General features: G+C 38.1%; 1 protein-coding gene across 1 annotated transcript in view; it reads right to left on the bottom strand.

Moving 5' to 3' along the window:
• Positions 1–20,949, bottom strand: part of LOC122838092 (V-set and transmembrane domain-containing protein 2-like protein) — a 62,372-nt gene that overhangs the window by 12,245 nt on the left and 29,178 nt on the right. The gene's annotated exons all lie outside the window — the stretch shown is intronic.

Raw genomic sequence — 20,949 nt, 5'->3', positions numbered from 1 at the left:
CTTCTCCTTCTTGTAGAAGTAGTGATGATTGAAGAACATGCGCTGCTTTGGCTCTGTCCAGGTGCCGAATCCATCACTGAGCAGCAGTAACTTCATTGGAGTTCTCTGTAGTTGGGACCTGGAGAGCTTAGACTGCTCCCCTCCTCCACTTTGTTCCTCTTCTTCGTGGCCGGAGCCACTTTCTTGTGGAATTCCTTGCTTCGATTCAGCTCTCGCGTATCCATCTTCTTTTTTAGTATCCATTCTTGTTCTTTGTCTTCGAGTTGTCTATCCCCCAAAGCCTCTCTTAACGTTATCGAGCAGGGATGGGTCTAGACCGGGTTGGCTACTGGCTTCACTGTCTGGATCTGGTCAGGTATCCTCAGTAGAAGCTTTCCCTCACCTGTATGCTATACAGTTACTGCAAGGGTTGTGACTGACGGCCCTGCCAGTCACCACTAGCTCCTCTCCCTAAGAGCTAGCCACTAAGTGAGCTATTCAGAATCACACATCTGTTTTTACTGACTTAGTACCTGGGGCCCTCCTACTCCGTTGGACTTGGGCCCACCCAGGGACGCCATGTTTGTTACTGCGCAATAGCCAGCCCCGCCCTCTCCTCACAACTCCTCGGGCTGACTACTGAACCAGTTCTCTGTCTAACAGGTCCGGAGAATCTCTAAGACCTGGGTCTTACCCTGAACAAGATCTATAAGAGATAATCTATTTAAACTGGTGGCGAAAGGGATTCGTCTAGCTCTGACTACCTTCTGTCCAGAAGTTATGACCCTTCCCAGTTAAGGAACAATCAACCGAGTAGCCCTCACAGCCGCATAGTTCCAATAACCACTTCTGTTAACGGTAGTTCCCTTTCTAAAATTGTAACGTGCACTTGGTAACGGCTAGATAATATTTAGTGACTAGGATTCAAATCACAGGGTCATTATTTTACTCTCACCAAAGGAAAGTCTGAAGCCACCACATTACTAGAATCATGTATACTGATTTTACTATAAATAGAAGAACTTTAATTCAAATGACTCAATTAATTTCAATGTCCACAACCTAATCAGAATTTTTAAGATATATGTATTTATTAAGCAAGCTTTAGCAGGGAAAATGACAGGCATACAGAATTTACTTGTGATTACCATACAAAGAAAATCAATATAGTTTAGATCAATTCAACCTTTACCTAACAACCTCCCTACACTGTCATCTATCTATCAAATAAGGCTTTGGGGTGTGGCACAACTCATACCCATCGATGGTATCGGATCTTGGCAACAGGAGTCCTTGTAGTCCTTGGTCAGAGTCTTTGACTTTGAATCATAAATCCTCTTTGGAACCGAAACAAAATGAACTGTCTGCTTCATCCAGCCGAACAGCCCTTAGTCAATACTTTGACTTTTGATCAGTTCCCCAAGTCTGTTGCGATGTGGTTTTGAGATCGCTGGGTAGAGTGCAGAGTTTGGAAATCCAATGAGGAACCAAGAGATTGGGTCGGTGGATCTCGCCCTTTGGTCCGGCGTGAGGAGCTCCGTTGTCCTCCTTGTGAGGCGCTTTTCTTGGTTCCAGGGCGTAGTCCTCTGCTGGTCTTCTTACCACACTTGTGTAGAGTCTCAGCGCCGGGGACGAAGAACATCGTATCACCTCGGTCTCACATTTTTATACGTTTCTGCACTTGTGGGCATGTACCCCAGATAGAGAGAGAGAGAGCAGGGGTGCTGCTTGCGTTTGCCCGCCTCTACAATCAGGCCCCAACCGTTGTGGGAGATTGCACACCACTCTGGTGACATTCGTGACTTGGGTCATATTGACCCTGTTGCGAGATAACGTGCTTTTGACACCTGCGACTGTTGGAAACTTTCTCAAGTGGCAGGCATACTTGTGACCTGGCAGTTGCACAACTAAACCCACTCTCATGTTCTGACATTTGCAGTTTGCACCCACCTCAGCCTTCCTTCTCTTTGATTCTATACTCTTATCCATATAATTAACTTTAATCAATAAAGTTTGTTTTATATAAAACATCAATTCATTACATTAGATTATTTGATTTTGGTTCATCGTTACAGAAAACATACTAAAATACAGAGATTACACATTAAGCAATCACTATTAATCAACACACAAAGCTGTAGCAGTCTCCTAGGCATTTTTATAGAAAAAGAACATCTGTAAGCACATCCTCATGACTGCGCAACCAGGCCCCAACTCTTAGCTCAGGCCTTCGCCCTGGTTACTGTTGAAGGTTGCAAATAATGCACCTGTGACACTTGTGACCTGGGTCACTTTGACCCAGGCACGAGGGACACAACTCCTTTTCCGAGAAAAGGAGCAACTGCATCCTCCAAACTCACATCTTCGCACCGAGAGTTGCTAAAGTCGCACCCACACCCCACTTTTGCTCAACAACCTGTTTCCAAATAAGGTGTTGACCATCTCTGCTCTCCTGTTAGTTCCTCTTTCTCCCTTAACCTTTCACCTACAATCTACCTCCAACACATCAGTGATCTTTAATTGCAGTTACACCTTTGACACCATTTCAAGTTCAGAGTAAAAATCACATTTATAACATTTCAAGTTCAGAGTAAAAATCACATTTATAACTTCTTTTACTTCTCTGATTTATCATTCTTTTATAATGTTATGATAACCATAATTTATCAGTTACTCTTATTATAATCTTAATGTGAGTTATTACAAATGTTTTCTGTAAAGAAACCAAGAATAATCCATGATTCTTATTATTTGATATCAAAGTTACAGTTACTTGTTTTACTTGTAAGAGTTCCCACTAATGTAAGTGTAAGTGTAAGTATTATTACAAGTAAACCAATATTAATATAAGTATTTTACTTTGAATCTTATCCAATTACTCACAATCTTTAGATTTCTTTCTTTAAAACTTTCATGCTAAGTAATAGTCTGAACTATTTTTATAAATCTGCAGGCTGGAAACTTACTTCCTCTTTTTCCAGGAAACTGCTTTTCCTGTTTCATGACTCTCTCTGTCTTGACTATGATTTCTTATGATTAAATAGAAAAAAGTAGAATTAAAGCAAAGTTTGCAGGAGACAGAAACAACACACACAACCAAATTGATTTTATTGACATTTAAGTCTAATGTTGGGTCTAGATTTTACTTGAGTAATTAATTTTAAAGATAACTTTATTTATTTTTACTGTTAAACTAAAATCTCCAGCATGGGGAAGTGGGATGATCTCGGATTTTCTTGACAGATGCTTACCTGTCTCCAGTGGTAACCAAGCTTGTTAGATGGTAACAGGCATGGTTATCATCCTCAGATCATTTATTCATCATGTTCTACGAAGTAGAGACTATAATCTGATATTTTTATGATAAAAACCGTATATTAAACATATGTAATGAGGCATACTGAATAGTCGATAAATCGGATTTGACTTCCTTAATTTTGGCTGACTTGAAATTGACCGACAGATGTTTCTTACTTATTGGTAATCAAGAAACAAATCTTACTTACCAATCAAATCCACGTCTGCAACAGTCTGAAAATCGGCCACTGACCCCTTTTACTTGTGTGAGCAATAATAATCAAAACACTGTTACCAGCTTAGCAACTTTGATGCTATATTTAGCAACATTTCAGACAAAATAAAATTGGTATCTGCTTTAAAAACAGAATTGGCTTTTTAAATATTGGTGATCAGCCAGAAAACTGTAATCAGTGCAAAATCTGATCTAATCCAGCGCATTTTATAGCACTGGATTAGAAAAGCCCTGCACTTACCAAAAGGTACTTTAAAAAACTTCCATTTAAATATGACCAAAAAATGCCTTTCTATTCAGGTACACACATCTCTGCCTAATATTTACACTGAACACATTAAACTCAAACTGTACTTGATAGAAAGCTTTGTCTCGTTTGTCTCAGCTGTCAAAATGTTTTCTTCTTACCCTCTTCATGACATCATGTTTCTATCCTGTTGTCTCCTGATCAGTTCGGAGAGAAGAGCGACACGCTAACTGTGTTTTTAATTATTAAACAACTCCAACGTGACATTTTTGGCAGTTTTGATGGTTTCTTAACCTTTGACCCTTTGATTCTCAGTCGTTGTAATGTGTCAGTCCTGTGCCAACAGAGTGCTGATTTTCCTCTTGATTCATGGGCTAATGTCACCCTGTGAACCTGCATTATGGATCTGTCTTGTATTACAAGAACAGTACAAGCCTACAGTCATCCCCCCTGTACATTGATCAAATCTGCTTGTATTTTTCATTTGTGACACCTGAAACACACCAGCTATTGATTTGACATTACAGAGCCAGAAACAATGCCTCCAGCACCTTTGGTGGAGAATATTCAAAGCACTGACATAGAAACTGCTGGGTGAAACGCAGAACCTCTGAAATGATACTAAACAATGATATTTTTCTCCACAGACCTGCAAGGAACGCAACACAATCAACAGGTAACATTTTGTTGGTCATCTTGAGTCTATCTATCATGACTCACTGTGTTTTGCTGAAGTGTGAATACCATTTGGACTTCATCCACATTAAAGTATCAAAATTCAATGTATTTTATTGGTATTTGGGGATAAAAGAACAAAAAGTAGTAGTATAATTGTGAACTGGAAGAAAAAAAAAGTTATGCTGTTCAAACCTTTTTGCAATTAAAAATTATGAAAAATCGATTGATGTACAGCTGTAAGTGATACAGAATATAATGATGGACAGCAATTTTCAGGTTTTACCACAGATTCTCAGTTGGATTTACATCCAGACTTTGGGCCATTCTAAAACAAGCATCTAAACTATTGACTTGTAGCTCTGGCAATAACCCCTTTCAACCCATAATGGCTATAAATTAAGATTTGTGAATAAAATGTGACAAACATAAAGAGTGTTCCATGGGTGTGAATATTTGTGCAAAGTTTTGTAAGAGATGTTTGTCATCCAGGATTTTGTAAAAATCATAAATCCAGACCTGGGATGCTGAATTAACCATGATTAATTGATTATTGAAATAACCGTCAACTAATTTTGTGATCAATTAATTGTTGGCTGAAGACCAAAATTGGCCATTTGTTGAAAGAAAAACTCAGTTTTGCACTCGGTACTGTTCCTCAGATTTATTCTAACAGTAGAATAGATGAGCTCTGTTTCAGGGATGTACAGTACAACACATTATTAAAGTCTGTTTAATTGAATTATCCATGGCTTCTCTGCAAATCCCTGGGTTTCCTTTTCACTCTGCTCTATCTGCCCTCAGCGTCTCCTATTAACGCCCAAATCTAACAGTCACAGGGTCAAAGCTGACGCTATGAAACAGCTGCAGTCATTGGTCACTCTGAAGCATTATCACCATCCCAGAGTAACCAGTGGAAGGCTCTAAAACCAGTTAGGTGTTCGAACCTCAGAGAGGACAGAAGAAGAGAAGAAACTGAAGTAATGACCATGTATTAAATAGAGCAAGGCTTTGTGTGTTACGTGAAATACTAATATATGGGCACAATGGAAAAAGGATTAAATTAGGCTCTGTGTGAGTGCGCGAGCGTGCGTGTGGTGGCGTGTGTGTGTGTGTGTGTGGAGGAGGGGAGGCGGAGGACAATGTGTGAGGCAGTAGATAGCTGAAGGGGCAACACTGATCCTTTATTTCTATTATAAACTCAATATGGTAATTACAGCCATGATAAGTGGTGTAGTCTTACTTCAGCATACTTGAACTTTCATTTTACTCCCCATCCCTAATTATCTACACACACAGAGTAGAAAGAGATCTAACTTTAAAAAATACTATCATCTCAAAAAAGGAGAGAGGAAGTTTTCTATGCAGCTTGAAAAGGTCAAACTGAGAAGTTTATACGACTGCAGGGAATAATGAAAACACTGAAATTATTTTCTACTGCTGGACCAACCTGAAGGTTTTGTGGATTTTATAGAACACAGTAGAAATAAAGTTGGCTTCAATTAGTCATAAAACCTTGAAATGGAGGAAAAAGACTTTAGCAATTAGATAAAGTAACTAATTACTTCAAACAAAGTGGCTGCAAACTGCTTGGAACAGAAGATCCAATAAGCACAATGGAGGATGACAGACATCAAGCTTAGTTAAGCATCAAGCTGTAGCAGAATGATCCAACAGATTTCAGTCCAGCAATGAACTGACACCAAGTTACAGGCATAAACATTCTAATTTTTAGTTAAAGGGACGGAACAGGCTAAAGAAAAATAAATAAATCATACCTGAAAGAGAGGACAGTAATCATCTAGCTGTTGGTCTGTTTTTATGGGAGAAAACTGAATCATGCAGAGAGTTTCTATCAAAAGAGAGCCTGAAACCACCAACTTAAATCCACAGCAGAGACTGTCTCATCAGTCTGTTATGATGAAGGACTGGAGATAAACTACTTGGCAATGGGAAACCAAGTAGAATATGCTAAAATACTATTATATGACAGCTGATGAGAATAAGTGCATGTGTTCTGCTGAATTCATTTAGAGAATCATAAAAAGATAAAACAGCTCAACAAATCCATGAAGTTATTTTTTGAAGACCAATTATTATTAACTGCTTTTGCTACAAAAGTGTAACAAATATTCCCAACAATGGAAAACAAGAGGAACTAAGTAGTGCACCATGCTACGCTTTAAATAGGAGCTTTAAATTTTTCACAAAACAATCCTTTTTAATTGCCTGTAGTGTTAGATTTTCCACTGGCTTTGATGTTCTTACAAACTGCACCCGAAACCGAGGTGAACGACACTGATGCAACCACACACACACGTTCACGCCTGCACATGCACACACAAACACAAATTTGGCTTTCTTGCCAATTTCCTCCTGAGTTTCTGCAGTATCCCTAATCAGGACATTTGTAGCCGACTCTGATAATTATGACAACAGGTCAAAGTGAACGGGCATTAAAAATGAATCTTTGTTGTATTTGCTGAATGAGACACCTGTCCAATAGGCATGTTCAAATGTGATCATGACTATCAACACTTTACCATGAGTTTTTATAACTTTGTAATTCTAATATTCTGGTACTGTTTTCTAAAATCCCTTCTTTTAAGAGCTAATGTTAGCACTTGAAGTTCATTCAAATTGTTTGTTAAAAATCTCATTCTACCCATTCAGAATAATGAAAGGAATGGTTTAAATTTCCTCCTTCTCTGTGCTCCTGCTCTATATTCATGACACCTCCTTTTCAGCTTATCTGAGAATTCAGGGTTCAGAGGTATTTAAAATTTTGTGACATTAAATGTGGTTCACACGGCACAATCTTAGAACTGTTGGCTGATTTTCAAATTTCAGAGACCACACACGAGCCGATAAAAACTCCTAAGTGTTTTCTGGTCGGTTTCTGTGTGGTATCCAGCCCCACGGCAGGAGCAACTACACCTCATACCAACCGATTCAATTTATACGATAATACTGACAAGTGAGATGCTTCACTGTTGACCGAAAAAGAATCCACTTCTAAACCTCAGGAAAATGTGACCGGGATGAAACAGCCATTTAAGAAAACACCAGTAATATGGGAGAATTACAACATAGGAAATTATATCATTTGGAAATTGGATGTATGAGCTAGGCCCAAAAGATTTCTCCAGAAAACATTTCACTGGAGACCGAAAAAGAATCCACCTCTAAAACACTGGAGGCTGTGCATCAACCTGAGAAGACACAACCGATTCAGTGAAAGGACGTCAAGACCCCAGAAGAAAATTTCCAAGCAACATCAATTTGCAAGAGTGCAGAATATTCCACTAAAGTTGTTGAAAAGCGTGATAGTTCTGTGTCAGGAAAACAAGATGATGAGGCACTAAATGACCAGGAGAAAACAGTACAATGTCTCACCTGGCCTGAACCAGACAACATCCAGGGGGATAATTTACCAGAGGTCTCCAACAATCAAAATTGCTTTGAAGCTTCTTCTGAAATGCTGAATGATCAATAAGAAAAAACAGTGAAGTTTAGTGAAGCAGAACGGGACTCTACAACCAAAGCGAAACATAACCAGGAAAGGGAAGAATTACAATCTGAAAAATCTAGAAGTAAGAAGTTATAAATGGAAAATCTCTCTGACAGTCAACACTGTACAGCTTCCTGAAGGCGTAGATGAAATAAAAACGTTTCTCCTCAGGGATCAGAAACACAAGAAGTTATAATTATGAAGACTCTGTAATCAAAATTGTCTTTCAAAAAAGGATTTAGTTGAAATTAAAGCAGCAGATTGAAACTTGAAATTATCACTCAGTTTTTGGTATAAATAGAGAATAGTGGAAAAACAATAAATGCAAATGGAAATTATTGCACTCATTTTAATTTATCATGCAGTTAATTAATTATTTGATTAATTGAGTATTTTCACAGACCTAATTATGAATGTCTTCTTATTGTTTTGTTTTCCTTGAGATGCACTAATATGAATTTATGTCTCATTTCCATTATGTGTTATGAGTAAAGCCTTGACCTGAACACATCAATGTCAGCTGATTCTTATTTCCACTTTGCTAACGACGTTAAGAAGTTTTTCTGCACTGGAAATCATTTATTCCAGCATGATCATTAAATATTTATATTTGGAGCAGATGTGACATCACACAAAGTGTTGAATCTTATTGTTGACATTCTTGTTGACTTTCTGTTTCCTGTTATGGGTGGAGATGTACACAGAACAAATATAACTGAAGTCTGTGTTGGTTTACTGTCACTTACCGGCCGTTTAACGACGGTAGTGTCAACAATGAGAAAAGAGTTTCTTTTTTTTAGATAAAATACAAAATAATTTGATTCGACAACATGTAGAAAATGCTGTTTCCTCTCTCCTCTGGGATTCCCCTAACTTCATTTCACTTTACTGAAAAAAGTCTGGTTCTCTCAGTAACAACTTCCACATTCCAGACAGCATTAATTAAACATTTATTGGCTTTCTGTCAGATGGATCAAAACTGAAAAAATATTTTAAAAATCAGTTGATTTTTCACTCTAGTTAACTTCTAATATTGAATGCATCAGCTTTTACTGTGAATTAGTGACTTTATGTTTGCTGATATGGAGTGGCGCCTCAGGTTCATACAGCTTAGAATATGAAGCTGCCTTTTGTTGCTGCGGTTACAGTGTAATTATTCTAGTTTTGTGTCTTTTCTTGAGTGTCTTTTTCATGACGTAAAATATTCCCATCACTTTCCTCCAATGATCTTCAAAGATTCTGCAGCTAGTTTACATGAAAAGTTCTCTTCTAATGCTGTGGATTTTAATGTTTACATGTTTAATATTTATGTTTTAGGTCTCTATAATAAAGCTGACATTGAGATATGCTTGCAGGTGAACAGGTGTATGTTTACCTTTCTTTTTAAACTGAAGCTGCTGCTGTTTTGGCCCAGATCCCAGCTGCTGGCTGGCCTTCCCACAGCACAGGTCGAACTATGTTTTTCCTTCTATTCAGATAGAAAAGGTTAAATGAGAACATGGCTTCCAGAGCTGCGGGGTCCAAGCAGAACACCAAGGACAAGTCCTCTTTTTCTGCTTCCACACGTCAGAGTCGCCAGCTCCACACAAGAAATTATTACTACATCATCACTTAGCAACTACTGCTACATCAAAAAAAAAAAAAAAAGAAAAAAAGGTGGGAGTAGCAATCAGAGGAATAACAATGGCCTTAAAGAAAAACGGTAGTTTGGGATTAAAACCACTTGAGGCATTTTTATTCTAGTAGAAATTAGAAGAGCAGCCCAGGATTTAATCTAAGGATTACGAACTATTACCAACTTATATTTAGAGTAAAAAGCTGAATATTTACTCTGTTAATAATTGAATCCAAATGATCTCATTTTATGTTCTGGAAAAACAATCCTTCCCAACTAAAATCTCAATCAAAATGTTTTGATCCATTTCTTTTTAACAAACAGCAGAGGAAGAGGCATCAAGAAAATACATGCGCTGATTTCAGCACTTCAGATGAAATGTATTCCTCTAACTCTTCAAACTAAGCTATATGTGTTATTCATATAGCTTCTGGTTGTTGTACATTTATGAACTTTGACATTTGTTTCGGCTTTCACCTCGGTTTGACTTACTGGATTTTTACTCTGGGGCAGATTGTTTTGTCACCCTCCAAAGTTTCACCATTTTTCAGACATTTTATTTTATCACAGGCTTATTTTGTTTTATGGCATGTCTACATTTTGATATGACACTGAGAGGTAAAATGATTTCACTACAGTTTACACAAACACAGATCTGGTAGATGATAATGAGGAGGCCTGTCACAATAATTAATAAATTAATTAATAACACAATAAATTAAAATGAGCTCAATCATTTCCATTTGCATGATTTATTGTTTTTTTTCTTTTCTCTTTTTCTACCATAAACTGGATGATAAAAGTTTTCAGTTTGGTGTTTTGGACACAACTATCACAATTTGGTTTACAGACACTTTACGATTCATTTTGTTTGTTCTTTTGTTCATTTATTTTGGATATTTAAAAGGTCTCCCATTCACAGTGTTAAATGATCTTGCATTATTATGGCATGACCAGTTTAAAATGCTCTCAAAACGTTTATCACAATAACTTCTGGGACAATTTATTGTCCAGCTAAATTAGTTATTATGAGTCCTGACTTCACAGATTAAAAACATTTTTTCTTAAATGAATGTAAAACCTTTGAAATGTCATTAGAGAAATCTTAAATCTGAAGACGTGGTCTGAAGTGTGAGCCCTCAAGTCTCCCACAGCACCCTGATCAGCTTCCTGTTCCTGTGGGTGTCACACATTTCATTTCTGTCCAAATTTGCGGATCATCTCCAGAAGAATAATTAGCGAGTAACGAGTCTCTCACATGGCTTCGTAACAAGCTTCGTGCTCTGATAATGAGCTTGAACAGATCAGTGGTAAACAGCTGCCGTCAGCCACACACAACCTGACGGAAGCTTTGAGCCGAGCAAAAGATAAAACCAGCCTGAGCCAGCAAAATCCACAGGACTGTTTGGTCTCCATGGAAAATGTTTTTTAAGACTTGCTAATGAGAAATTAGAAATGAATGCAGAGTAGAAAGAAGCCGCTGGAATTCACAATGTCTGCTGCTTGGAATAAGAAAAACAAGTTAGTTAGCAGATTGGATTCTTTTCATAACGCTGTGAAAAACATTGTTTTCCTATTCAGCAGCATCATGAAGTTCTGCCCCTCCCCTACCTGCTGCTAAGCTCAGTCACTTAAAAAAACATTCAATTGATCAGTGTTTTCACCTCATGGATTAAAATACTAAGAGGCAACTTTGGACATATTTGGTGTCCAAACACATTAAAATTTAGAGATATTTACACTCTAACCTAGAGCTGGGTGATAAATTGATTTTATTGATTAATCACGTTTGGTTTTGGATGGTATAATTTTTGGAATATCTGGAATTTAAGAAATGAATGAGGAATGTTGGACATCTTGTGAAGTTATACTTTAGTATAAAGTTTACAGATAAGGAAAAACTTTTACACATATCAAGATATTATCAATAGCTGACTGTGAAACAATGAAGCAAATGAATATGTGAAGTTTGAAAAAAGAATCTCGTGTCAAATTGAGATAACTATCAAATCTTTTTCCTCATTAAAACCACTTTTTTATTGTGACTTTAAGATGTTGTTCTGGTAAAACTGTGTCTTTATTTTGCCTATATTATGACAATAATCTCGTAATTAAACCCAAAATTCTCGTGGTCTGGGAGTAGGAATCCTCCGTCATACAACTAACAGGAGAGATGATTGACATTAAAGCAGCTTTTTGAATATATTTTCTGTCACTTGTAATTTCTTTTTTAAATTTTGAAAAAAAGTGGAGAAAAAAAAATAGAAATCACAACCGGAATGAAAACCACTAAGTTAATCTACCCTGATAGAGCCACAGTAGGAATAACTGCCTCTTCTCTGTTTTTAAATAAGTGCAGTTTGGTGATATTTTCTTTTTGTGTCAAGTCTGAATTGTTCTACAACATTGTCACACCATAAAACTGTGGTCCTTCCCTTTGGGGTGTAATACACTGACAATGAAATATAGAAAATCTAAATCCTCCTTTTACCTCCAACATTCATGTAGAACATGCAGCGCTCTGGCATGCAGCAGCCATTTGAAGAGGACGCATCGTTGTGAGGTGTCTCATGGTTTTTATGATGAAAACGCCCCGCAGGGTGTGAGTGGTCAGTGTAGCAGGAGCCGAGCTAACTAGGCAGAAAACAGAGATGGATGACATGCAGGTTTAAACAGCCGTGCGTGAATGCCTCCATGTTTATGAGCCGCCTGCTGCAGTTCCTGTCACATCCTGAACTGCTCACTGATTCAGCAGAGTTTCTAACTAACCAGCAGGAATGTGAAACTACAATTTCTGATGTGGAGCAGAGCGTTTTGTAAAGCGATGAGCCTCAGTTGGTTTAGAAGAAGATTTTTCTTCAAACTACAACATTTATGTGTTTCCTCAAAGGGATAAAGAACAATGCGTTCATCTCCAATAGCTGGTCATCAGGTAAAGCCATCTATGATCGCGAAACAAAATAAAATAATAAAAAGGAGCGCAAAACCTTGCAGGTCTATTTTTTTTAACTTGTTTAATTTGTTCCTATTTTTCCTAATATCAATAACATTAAAAGTAACTGATGTGTGGATACCAGAGAACAAAAAACAGGATTGGATCATTTTGGTGATTATAAAAACAAAAAGGAAAACAAATGGAAAAAGCATTATTATTATTATTATTATTATTATTATTATTATTATTATTATTATTATTATTATTATTATTATTATTATTATTATTATTATTATGCAGCTAGTTCAAAACGTTGAGGGATGTTCTGATCCAATCATAAGAATTGGTTTTTTAAATGATCGGCATCTATGATTAACTTCCAACAGCTGTTGTTATTTTGTCTGTGAGTTGATGTTGAACTACTTGAGCCATGAACCTAAGATTTGATATTATTTTGAGGATCTAATGAATCTGGTTTATTCCTATCAAGGCATTTAAATTAAAATTACACGGTTGGTGTTGTTGTCATGTGACGTGCGCTGTGCTCAAAGTTTCCCAGCTGTGCATCTAAAGCTGAGCAGAGTAAAACTGACATTTTTATAATGTTCCAAGAAATGTAAAATGTAAATTTGCAGGGATTTCCCAAGTGGAAGCTACAGCTGCCCACCAACAGCCAAAAATGTGTTCAAAATGTTAAAAGTTGACAGGAAATTTAAAATATGAATAATTATGTGTTATTGACAGCACTTAGACTCTAGCTATAGTCTTAAAAAGTGGTGCAGTATTATGACGTGCTGGTTGTGAGTGATCCGCTGGGGGAAACCAACCAGTTTACCAAGCAGAACAAGTTTAAGCTGCAAGCTCCACACACAGGAAACACTGAAATATCTAACAAGCCAAATGATCAAGTCATTTCATATCCATAAGTACACAAGCTAACATTAGCCTAGTACCTTGACAAAATACATGAAAATATTGCAAGGAGAAGCAAGATGTGAGTTTGTTGAAGAGTGTGGCTTCATGTGTCCAGTGAGATGCATCTGTAGAAACAAACCTGAGCACATCTTACCTGACAGGTTGTCAGGACATTACAACAGATTCTGAACCAACAGCAGCACCGAGGCAGAAACACTGGTTGGGGAAAAATATCTGTCTTTGTCAAGAAAAATATCCAGGATATCATGGGCAGAGAGCTGAGTTGATTCTTCTAGTAATCCTGATTAAAACACCCAGAATGTATCATGTTTTCTATGCTGTGGTTATCATACAGTCAGCGACCCTACAGACCAGAGCAAATTAATAAGGTAGATAATGATTTATTGCAACTGTGGCCCTTTCTATCCATCTTTACTGTAATTCAGGGCCACTCGTCACAATCTGCTCTGGTGATCCAGCAGATGGAAGCTAAAGTTGATCCACAGCACAGCTTATCAAAACAATCCACTACAAGTTCACACACACTGACAGAATTCATCCTTTTGGTGCAAAGGGCTTTTTGTCAGTGCAATTCATTACTGCCAGGAAATTAACAAAGTTGTCAGCCAGGTTGCTCGTTCCCTAGGTAACAAATATTAAAATATTTGATTAAAATGTCATTAAAATACATGGACACGTTGTTGCTGCCTGGCCTGTTTTGATTAAACATGCACATTGCTCTCCTCTCTGCTGCATGTTGACTTGTTTCTCGCCTCCTTGATCTCAGCTGCTCTGTACTCAGCAGTTTCATCTCTCCACCAGCTTCTCCCTGAAGCCTTCATTTTCCTGCTTCCACTTTTACAGTGGACAAAAACACAACAATTAAAACCGGTTGTGGAGTGATCAGTCACGGTGATGAGACGAGGCTCACCCCAGAGACAAAAACAATCAATAGAGTCGTCTCCAAGGTGAATCTATAGACGCCCGGAGAAAGCCACTGTATCGAGGAACAGCATGTTTCAGGAGCCGGCACAGAATGCTAAGCAGCAACGCAATCCTTTTCCTTTGTGTGGGTCGGAAAAGAAAATGGGTTCATACTGCGAAGCAAAGCAGGGTCTTCTTTTGGTTTTTAGCATGCTATGCAGTGCAGCTTCAAAGAATAAAAGGAAAACAGCAAAGAGAGTGGCGGCAAAATGAATCGCCTCCACCAGCCGATCCTCCTGGGTCACACAGCGGGAACAAGCTGGGAAAGAGACTGCAGATATCAGCTCCCTGTATCTAATCTTGCCAGCCTCTCTAAAGGACCCAGGAGTATCCGCTGCAGCGCAGACACAGCGGGCCGATAGGAGCTGACAGCTGCACCAGATAAAACTGGCCCCAGGTTTAAAGTGAAGGTAGGAGTCCCCTGGTGGGCCCGAAGGACGAGATAGAGAAACACTTCCATGTTTTAATTGGAATACGAAATTTTAAAAACTGTTTTTTGACTCTAGTGGTCTTTATTTGATAGTGAATTGACAGGAAAGTGGGTAATGAGAGAAGGGGGAAGACATGGAGAAAAGGTCACAAGGCCGGGAATCAAACCTGCAACGACCACGTCGCAGGCCTCCTTATGTGGGTTGTGCTTAACCCCTGCACCACCACAGCATGACCAGAGTGCAACATTTTAATTAACAAAAAGTGCAAAACTTGTAGGCTACTAAATTTGTACTAAACTACAGATTGCATTCGGTTTGTACCAGTGCCTGGACGTTACGGCCTCTTTTCCATGCTGTAAGTTACAACAGAAAATCACTTCCTGCCTGTTGGCCTCCAGACAGCTGGTTCAGCAAACATGTGCTAATCTTCAACAAGCAGACACACACAAGCAAACATATGACAAGATTAAATCACGAACAAAGGAAGAGTAAACTCAGGAGTTTAAAGTGGGCAAATTACAGAGCAAGAAGCTGCCAGGAGAAAATAAAAGAGAAGATAGAATGCAACTACAAAGACAAATTAAAGTTTTATCCTTTTTTTGTTCCCTGAGGAGCAGCTTCACCAGCCATGCTTCAGCTGAGCTTTTCTGAACTGCTTTTATGTTTCTGCAACATTAATGTTGCTGCAGTTTATTTTTTCAGCAGAGTGCAGTGCAGCAACTCAGTCATTAAATATTCTGCCTATTAATCGATTAATTGGATGAAATAATCAGTTTTACACCACCTTTTTCATGCAATGTTAGGAATACAGTAAATAATGCGCATAAATAATTCAAGTTCATTTTAAATAAGAAAAAAAATATTGCTTAAAATGCAACTTTTCTTTAGTGAACGCTTGATCATTTGCAGCAAAGGATGCAACTAAAAAACACAAACGTCTAAAATCAACCTGTGGAAAGTTCAGCTCTTTCTGTCATAATTCACACTGATACAGACTATGGTCAATCTGTCCATTCATTTTGGATAAACAAATTAATAACTGGACTCATATTAGGCAGAACCTCCTGCCACATATGAGATTATTTCTTCATGTAGAATTTGAACCAGGTGAAGGTAAATCTTTGCCACCTGAGGAGTTTTGGGTAAAACAGATTTACAGACAAATAAGTCTTTTTTCTTTATCTGAAATGTAAATATGTACAGTACAGACCAAAAGTTTGGACATATCTGATAAATCGTTTCATTCCCGGTAAGCTTTCAGTTTTATTTGTTCACACATTTGCACTGGAGGAGAAGTCCAGCAGAGGTCGCTGGACCTTAAGAAGCATAGATGCTGGGTGTCCAGAACCTCCAACCCTTCCCGTCCTGACATGGGCGACTTGAGCTGACTGACCCGATCCTCTAAAAGTTACAGCAGAGAAAGTCAGGAGCCTGCAGAGCTGCTTATCCGGTTCTACAGAGCCTTCGTCGAGACCGCTGCCCGCACATCCATCAATGTCTGGTTAGGAAAAGCTAGAAAAGCAGCAGACAGCTGAGCGGTGCCAGGCTGGCAGAACGCCGGCGTGTTTCTGTATACAGGACCGATCAGCAGCTCCAACCTGCTGGACTGAGGAAGACGAAACCACCTGTAGCGCTTCTTCTTCGCACTGGCAACCATTTGAAGCAAAACATAACTGTGTATTATTGCATATCAATAAAATAAAACATATTCCAGCACAGATACCAGGCAACCAGATAAAAAGGGAAGAGTCCTTTTCATGCTGCGCACTCTTTTATTTTTATGTATTATTAATAAAGGATTTTACAAAAGTACCACATTTGTTCTTTTTTTTTTAACACTACAGCCACAAACATTGCTGTATTTTATTGGGATTTACTGCCAATAAAATAACGCACCAACAGAAAATGGTGCATTAAAGTTAACAGGTAGAAAAGAGACAAAACCTGAATAAATATAATTAGAGCTGGAAGTTTTTCAGCATTTGTCCAATATAGTTTTATACGTCTAAGACTGAAATTTTACCAAAACATCTTTTCAAAAAAGATCAAACTCCATCAGATTGGATGAATAGTGATTTTCAAGCATTTTTACGGCTTCTTCAGTGGATGTAGGTCTAGACTTTGACTAGACCATTCAAAAACCATTCAAATCGAGTACCTTGATTGTTAAAATACCTTGAGGAAACTTTATCTGCCCTGAAGCTTCTTTAAATTAGGTTTTATTATTTAGCGCACCAAGTTCCGGTCGTATCATTATTTATGGTGGTCAGCGCTCTCACTTCCACGTATGCATTGTTGCTAAGTGTTGGCAGCATAACGTCAAATTTTCTGGGTTTTTATTGTTGTTTGGTCGACTAATAATCATTGTTAAATTGACTGGAGTAATGCTTGGAGTATGGCAGCCTTCATTCCGGAGCTGCATGTTGACCACTTGAGAGATGCTGACCACACAATTGCACTCCACACTTTTCAGAGTTAGTTTTAGTTGTGAGAAAACATACATAAAAAAAGCTTTTAGAGCTCCAGTTCATTATTTTAAGTTACTGATCATTCTGATGATTAATCGATTAATCAAATAAAGAATTCTGCAGATTTTTCATGTAACTAAAACCTTTTGTACAATATTAGAAATACAATAAAAATTACATGTAAACAAATGATTCAATTTCTTTTTTAAAATAACTTTTTAAAAAACCTTTTACACTTGATCATCTGTAGCAAACGATAATAGAAATACAGAGGAGAGTTAATCTGTTTATTTCTTGTTTTAACTAAAATGTTAAATCAGGTTCTTGAAAGGAGTTTTTAACCAGGTGAAGTTAAAACTTCTGTCATTTTAGTGTCTCTGGCAAGAAAATGTTTACAAAGAATTAATTTTTTTTTTTGTTTAAAATGCAAAATGTATTTATATATAACTACTGCTCTATATTCTCCAGCAAATTGACTTTTTTGATCTATATCTAGTTGATAGTTATTTTAATAATCGATTAATCACGATTAATCGTTTGAACCCAAATACATTTGACACAGCTCCTCACTTAAGCACTACTTTTTGTCGTTCAGTTGCCTCAGAGGATCGTATGGAAGCTCTTTAGAGCTGCATGGATTCCCGACGTCTATTCATGCAAACATTTAGAATCGATCAGGAGGAAAAGAGAAACTTCTTTTGGCACACAAAATGACAGATGCTCTGCTCAGTGTGACCAAAGGCACTCTTTTCCCACCTTACGCAGAGCTGCAGCCAAATGCCCCCCATTATGGCTGCACTGTTAGAATCCAAAGCTTGGGAGAGTCTTTGTGTTCAACACTGAAGGCATAAAGGCAGCAACAGGGAGAGGAGGGGGTGGAGGTGGAGGGTGGAGGTAGACAGCTGGACAGCTGGAACCGAGCCTCAGAGTCTGGCAGAGAGCGGAGATTCTCTTCCACTCACATCACACCTCCTCCTATTCCTCTCTTCCTCATCCCTCTCTTCCCTGCAGGTTGCTGTTGTGCAAGCGAGGCTCTCATGGGGCCCACTGACAGCATGGATAAATGAGCGAACCAGCTTATTGGAAGCACAAACACACACTCAAACACACCTGTCCGCACAATCTTAACCCAAAACCAAATATTCCTGCACACACTTATCCTAACTCAGAATAAGCTTGTTTAAAGGAAGCCTGCAGTCTGAGCAGCTTTTATTGCACACACACACGCAGGCACGCGCATGCGCGCACATACACCCTGAGATATAAACCCACAGGAGGTTTGTCCATGGGGCTCCTCACTCCCCGTTTCTTCTCTGCTTCTATTAAGGCTGACGTTGATGAATGACAGAGATTATAGGACAGACTGCCGCTTAGCCTCATCACAGAATGAATGTAATCAAACACAGAGACATGAGCAGCATTCAGGGGACAAGATGAGATCTGGAAATACTCTTAGGAGAAGCAGGTCTCATACGTTGTTTTGCTGAACTTGCTTTGTGACTTTTTAAAGGGCAGTGTTATGTAAAAAAAACTTTTTGAGCTTTAATTCATGTTAAAATGTTATTTCCTCATCAAAAGCCCACCTAGAGTTTTGATTTGATCTTTTCATTGTGTTTGATAAATCCTTCAATCTCCATGGCAAGCATTGAGCTGTGGAAAACGTTTTGGTGGACCTAGCCCCGCCTTTGAGGCGCATTTCCTCCTCTGAGCTGCAGTTTTCAGGCTTCTGTCTCAGACAGCAGCTCCTCCCCCTGCTACACCCACAATCAGCTCCTTCAGACTAGCCAGGATGAATTAGTTAATGAGTTTATAGGAGCTCAGTGAAACACTGGCAAAATTGTTGAAGGGTTAATAGAGGAGCCTTGGTGGGATGATGAATTAAAGAGTTTCAGAAAGACCAGGAGTTTCTTAAAGAGACAGAGGCCCAATTTCAAGGTTTTAAATCACAAAGTCAAATTTCTTTTAAGTCATATTTGATATAAAATTGCTATAACACTTAAAAGTAACATAGTTACATGATTATGCAAAAAAATGATTCTATGTACCTGGAAAACCCCTGACACTGCCCCTTTAAGCTTTAAATATCCAAATTACTGTTTGAAATGAACCATGAATCTGGAACAAACTTCCAGAAAACTGCAAAGATGCTGAAACACTGAGATCCTTTAAATCAAACCCCACCTGGATAGAGTTGTCTTTGTTGAGCAGTAAGTGGAATATTTATGAACATACTGGTTTATATTGATGTGCATTTGTTTGATGATTTTGATGGTAACATTTGACAAAATGTTTATTGGTTGTTTCATAATTGATTGGTGGTTATGTTTTCATGGTGTAGTTTGGACTGTCTTGCTGCTGAAGTATATAATACAGATAAACTGTCTGCAGCAACTAAGTCCTTCATTAACTTCACTGTTTAGCAACAATACCTTCTTCACTGTGGTGATTATTTGGACCTGGAATAATCAGCAGCTTTGCTAGTAAATAATCACGTCTGATTGCTCTAATGTTGCCTTGAATACGATGAAAATGATTTAGCCCTTTTCTCTGTGACAAACTGTGGATTAGGAAGATTATTATTAAACAATGCAATCTAACTCAAAGCATTTGTTTGTGAGAGTTATTTATTTTATGATCTAACAGGTGATAAAATAAGTGGGGCTGTAGCTCCCAGTGGTAATATTGTTTTTTCTCAGGGAAACAAAGTCTCCAGAAGACGGACCAAAAATGTAAAAGATTTCAAGGAAATAAAAGTGGTTTAATAATTAAAAGAAAAATTCATTGCTTGGTAGATTCAGCACATGGATTTCTGACTCTCAAATCAATTGTAAAGATATAAATGTGTTTACAGAAAACTGACGGTCAGGGAAAAAGTTCTGCGGACGTTTAAAGCATTAAACCTATATTAATGTTATTATGAGATCATTATAGTGGATATCAGCCCCTCACCAAATAAAATCCTATTAATCTACATTTAATTTTCTTTTACTGTTATAGGCTGTATTGGCACCTTTTTTTAAATCGCCCTGTAAATCTGAAAACAGTCCAAGAATAAACTACAGTTAAACAGTTGCTTATTATGTTATAATATTTATAGAAGCTATGAACAAAAACAGCTTGTTGAGGTCATAAGGTATTAACTGTACGGACAAAAAAAAAAAAAATCTCCGAACAGTCTGAATCTGTTGTCAGGCTAAAGGCCCTAATTATTACATCAACATAATGAAATATATTAACCTATAATTACATCACTAAAATCAGTTGGTCTTGTAAAGTTTTTAGGAACCATAAGTCAACCCTGACTGGGCGACCTGGCGACCTACATAACCCTCATGTAGAGACGGCCTGCCTTCTCCAGTGTGATAAAGGCCTGGATCTCTGAAATACTTTTCTGTCTCCCCTCTGGGCCCTCTGGGCCCTCTAGGCCTGGCCGGGGCCACTGCCCTGCCAGCTCCCCCTGCAGCAATGCCCCTGGTTCTTTGATAAAAAGTTTTATTGTTGGGATGAGTCGGTTCTTCAGCCGTATTCAGGTAGATGTATTTCTCAGAACTGTAATGGAAACACTTTTTTGGGATCACATGAGTCACATGATCATCAATCACACTGAAGGAGGAAGAGACATCCTCAGTCTGTACTTCACAGCAGTTTGTGTCAAAC

This window comes from Gambusia affinis, linkage group LG01, assembly GCF_019740435.1.
Source record: "Gambusia affinis linkage group LG01, SWU_Gaff_1.0, whole genome shotgun sequence".
Classification (NCBI taxonomy): Eukaryota; Metazoa; Chordata; class Actinopteri; order Cyprinodontiformes; family Poeciliidae; genus Gambusia; species Gambusia affinis.
The sequence above is the reverse complement of the archived record's forward strand: the minus strand, read 5'-3'. Positions and strand labels throughout refer to the sequence as shown.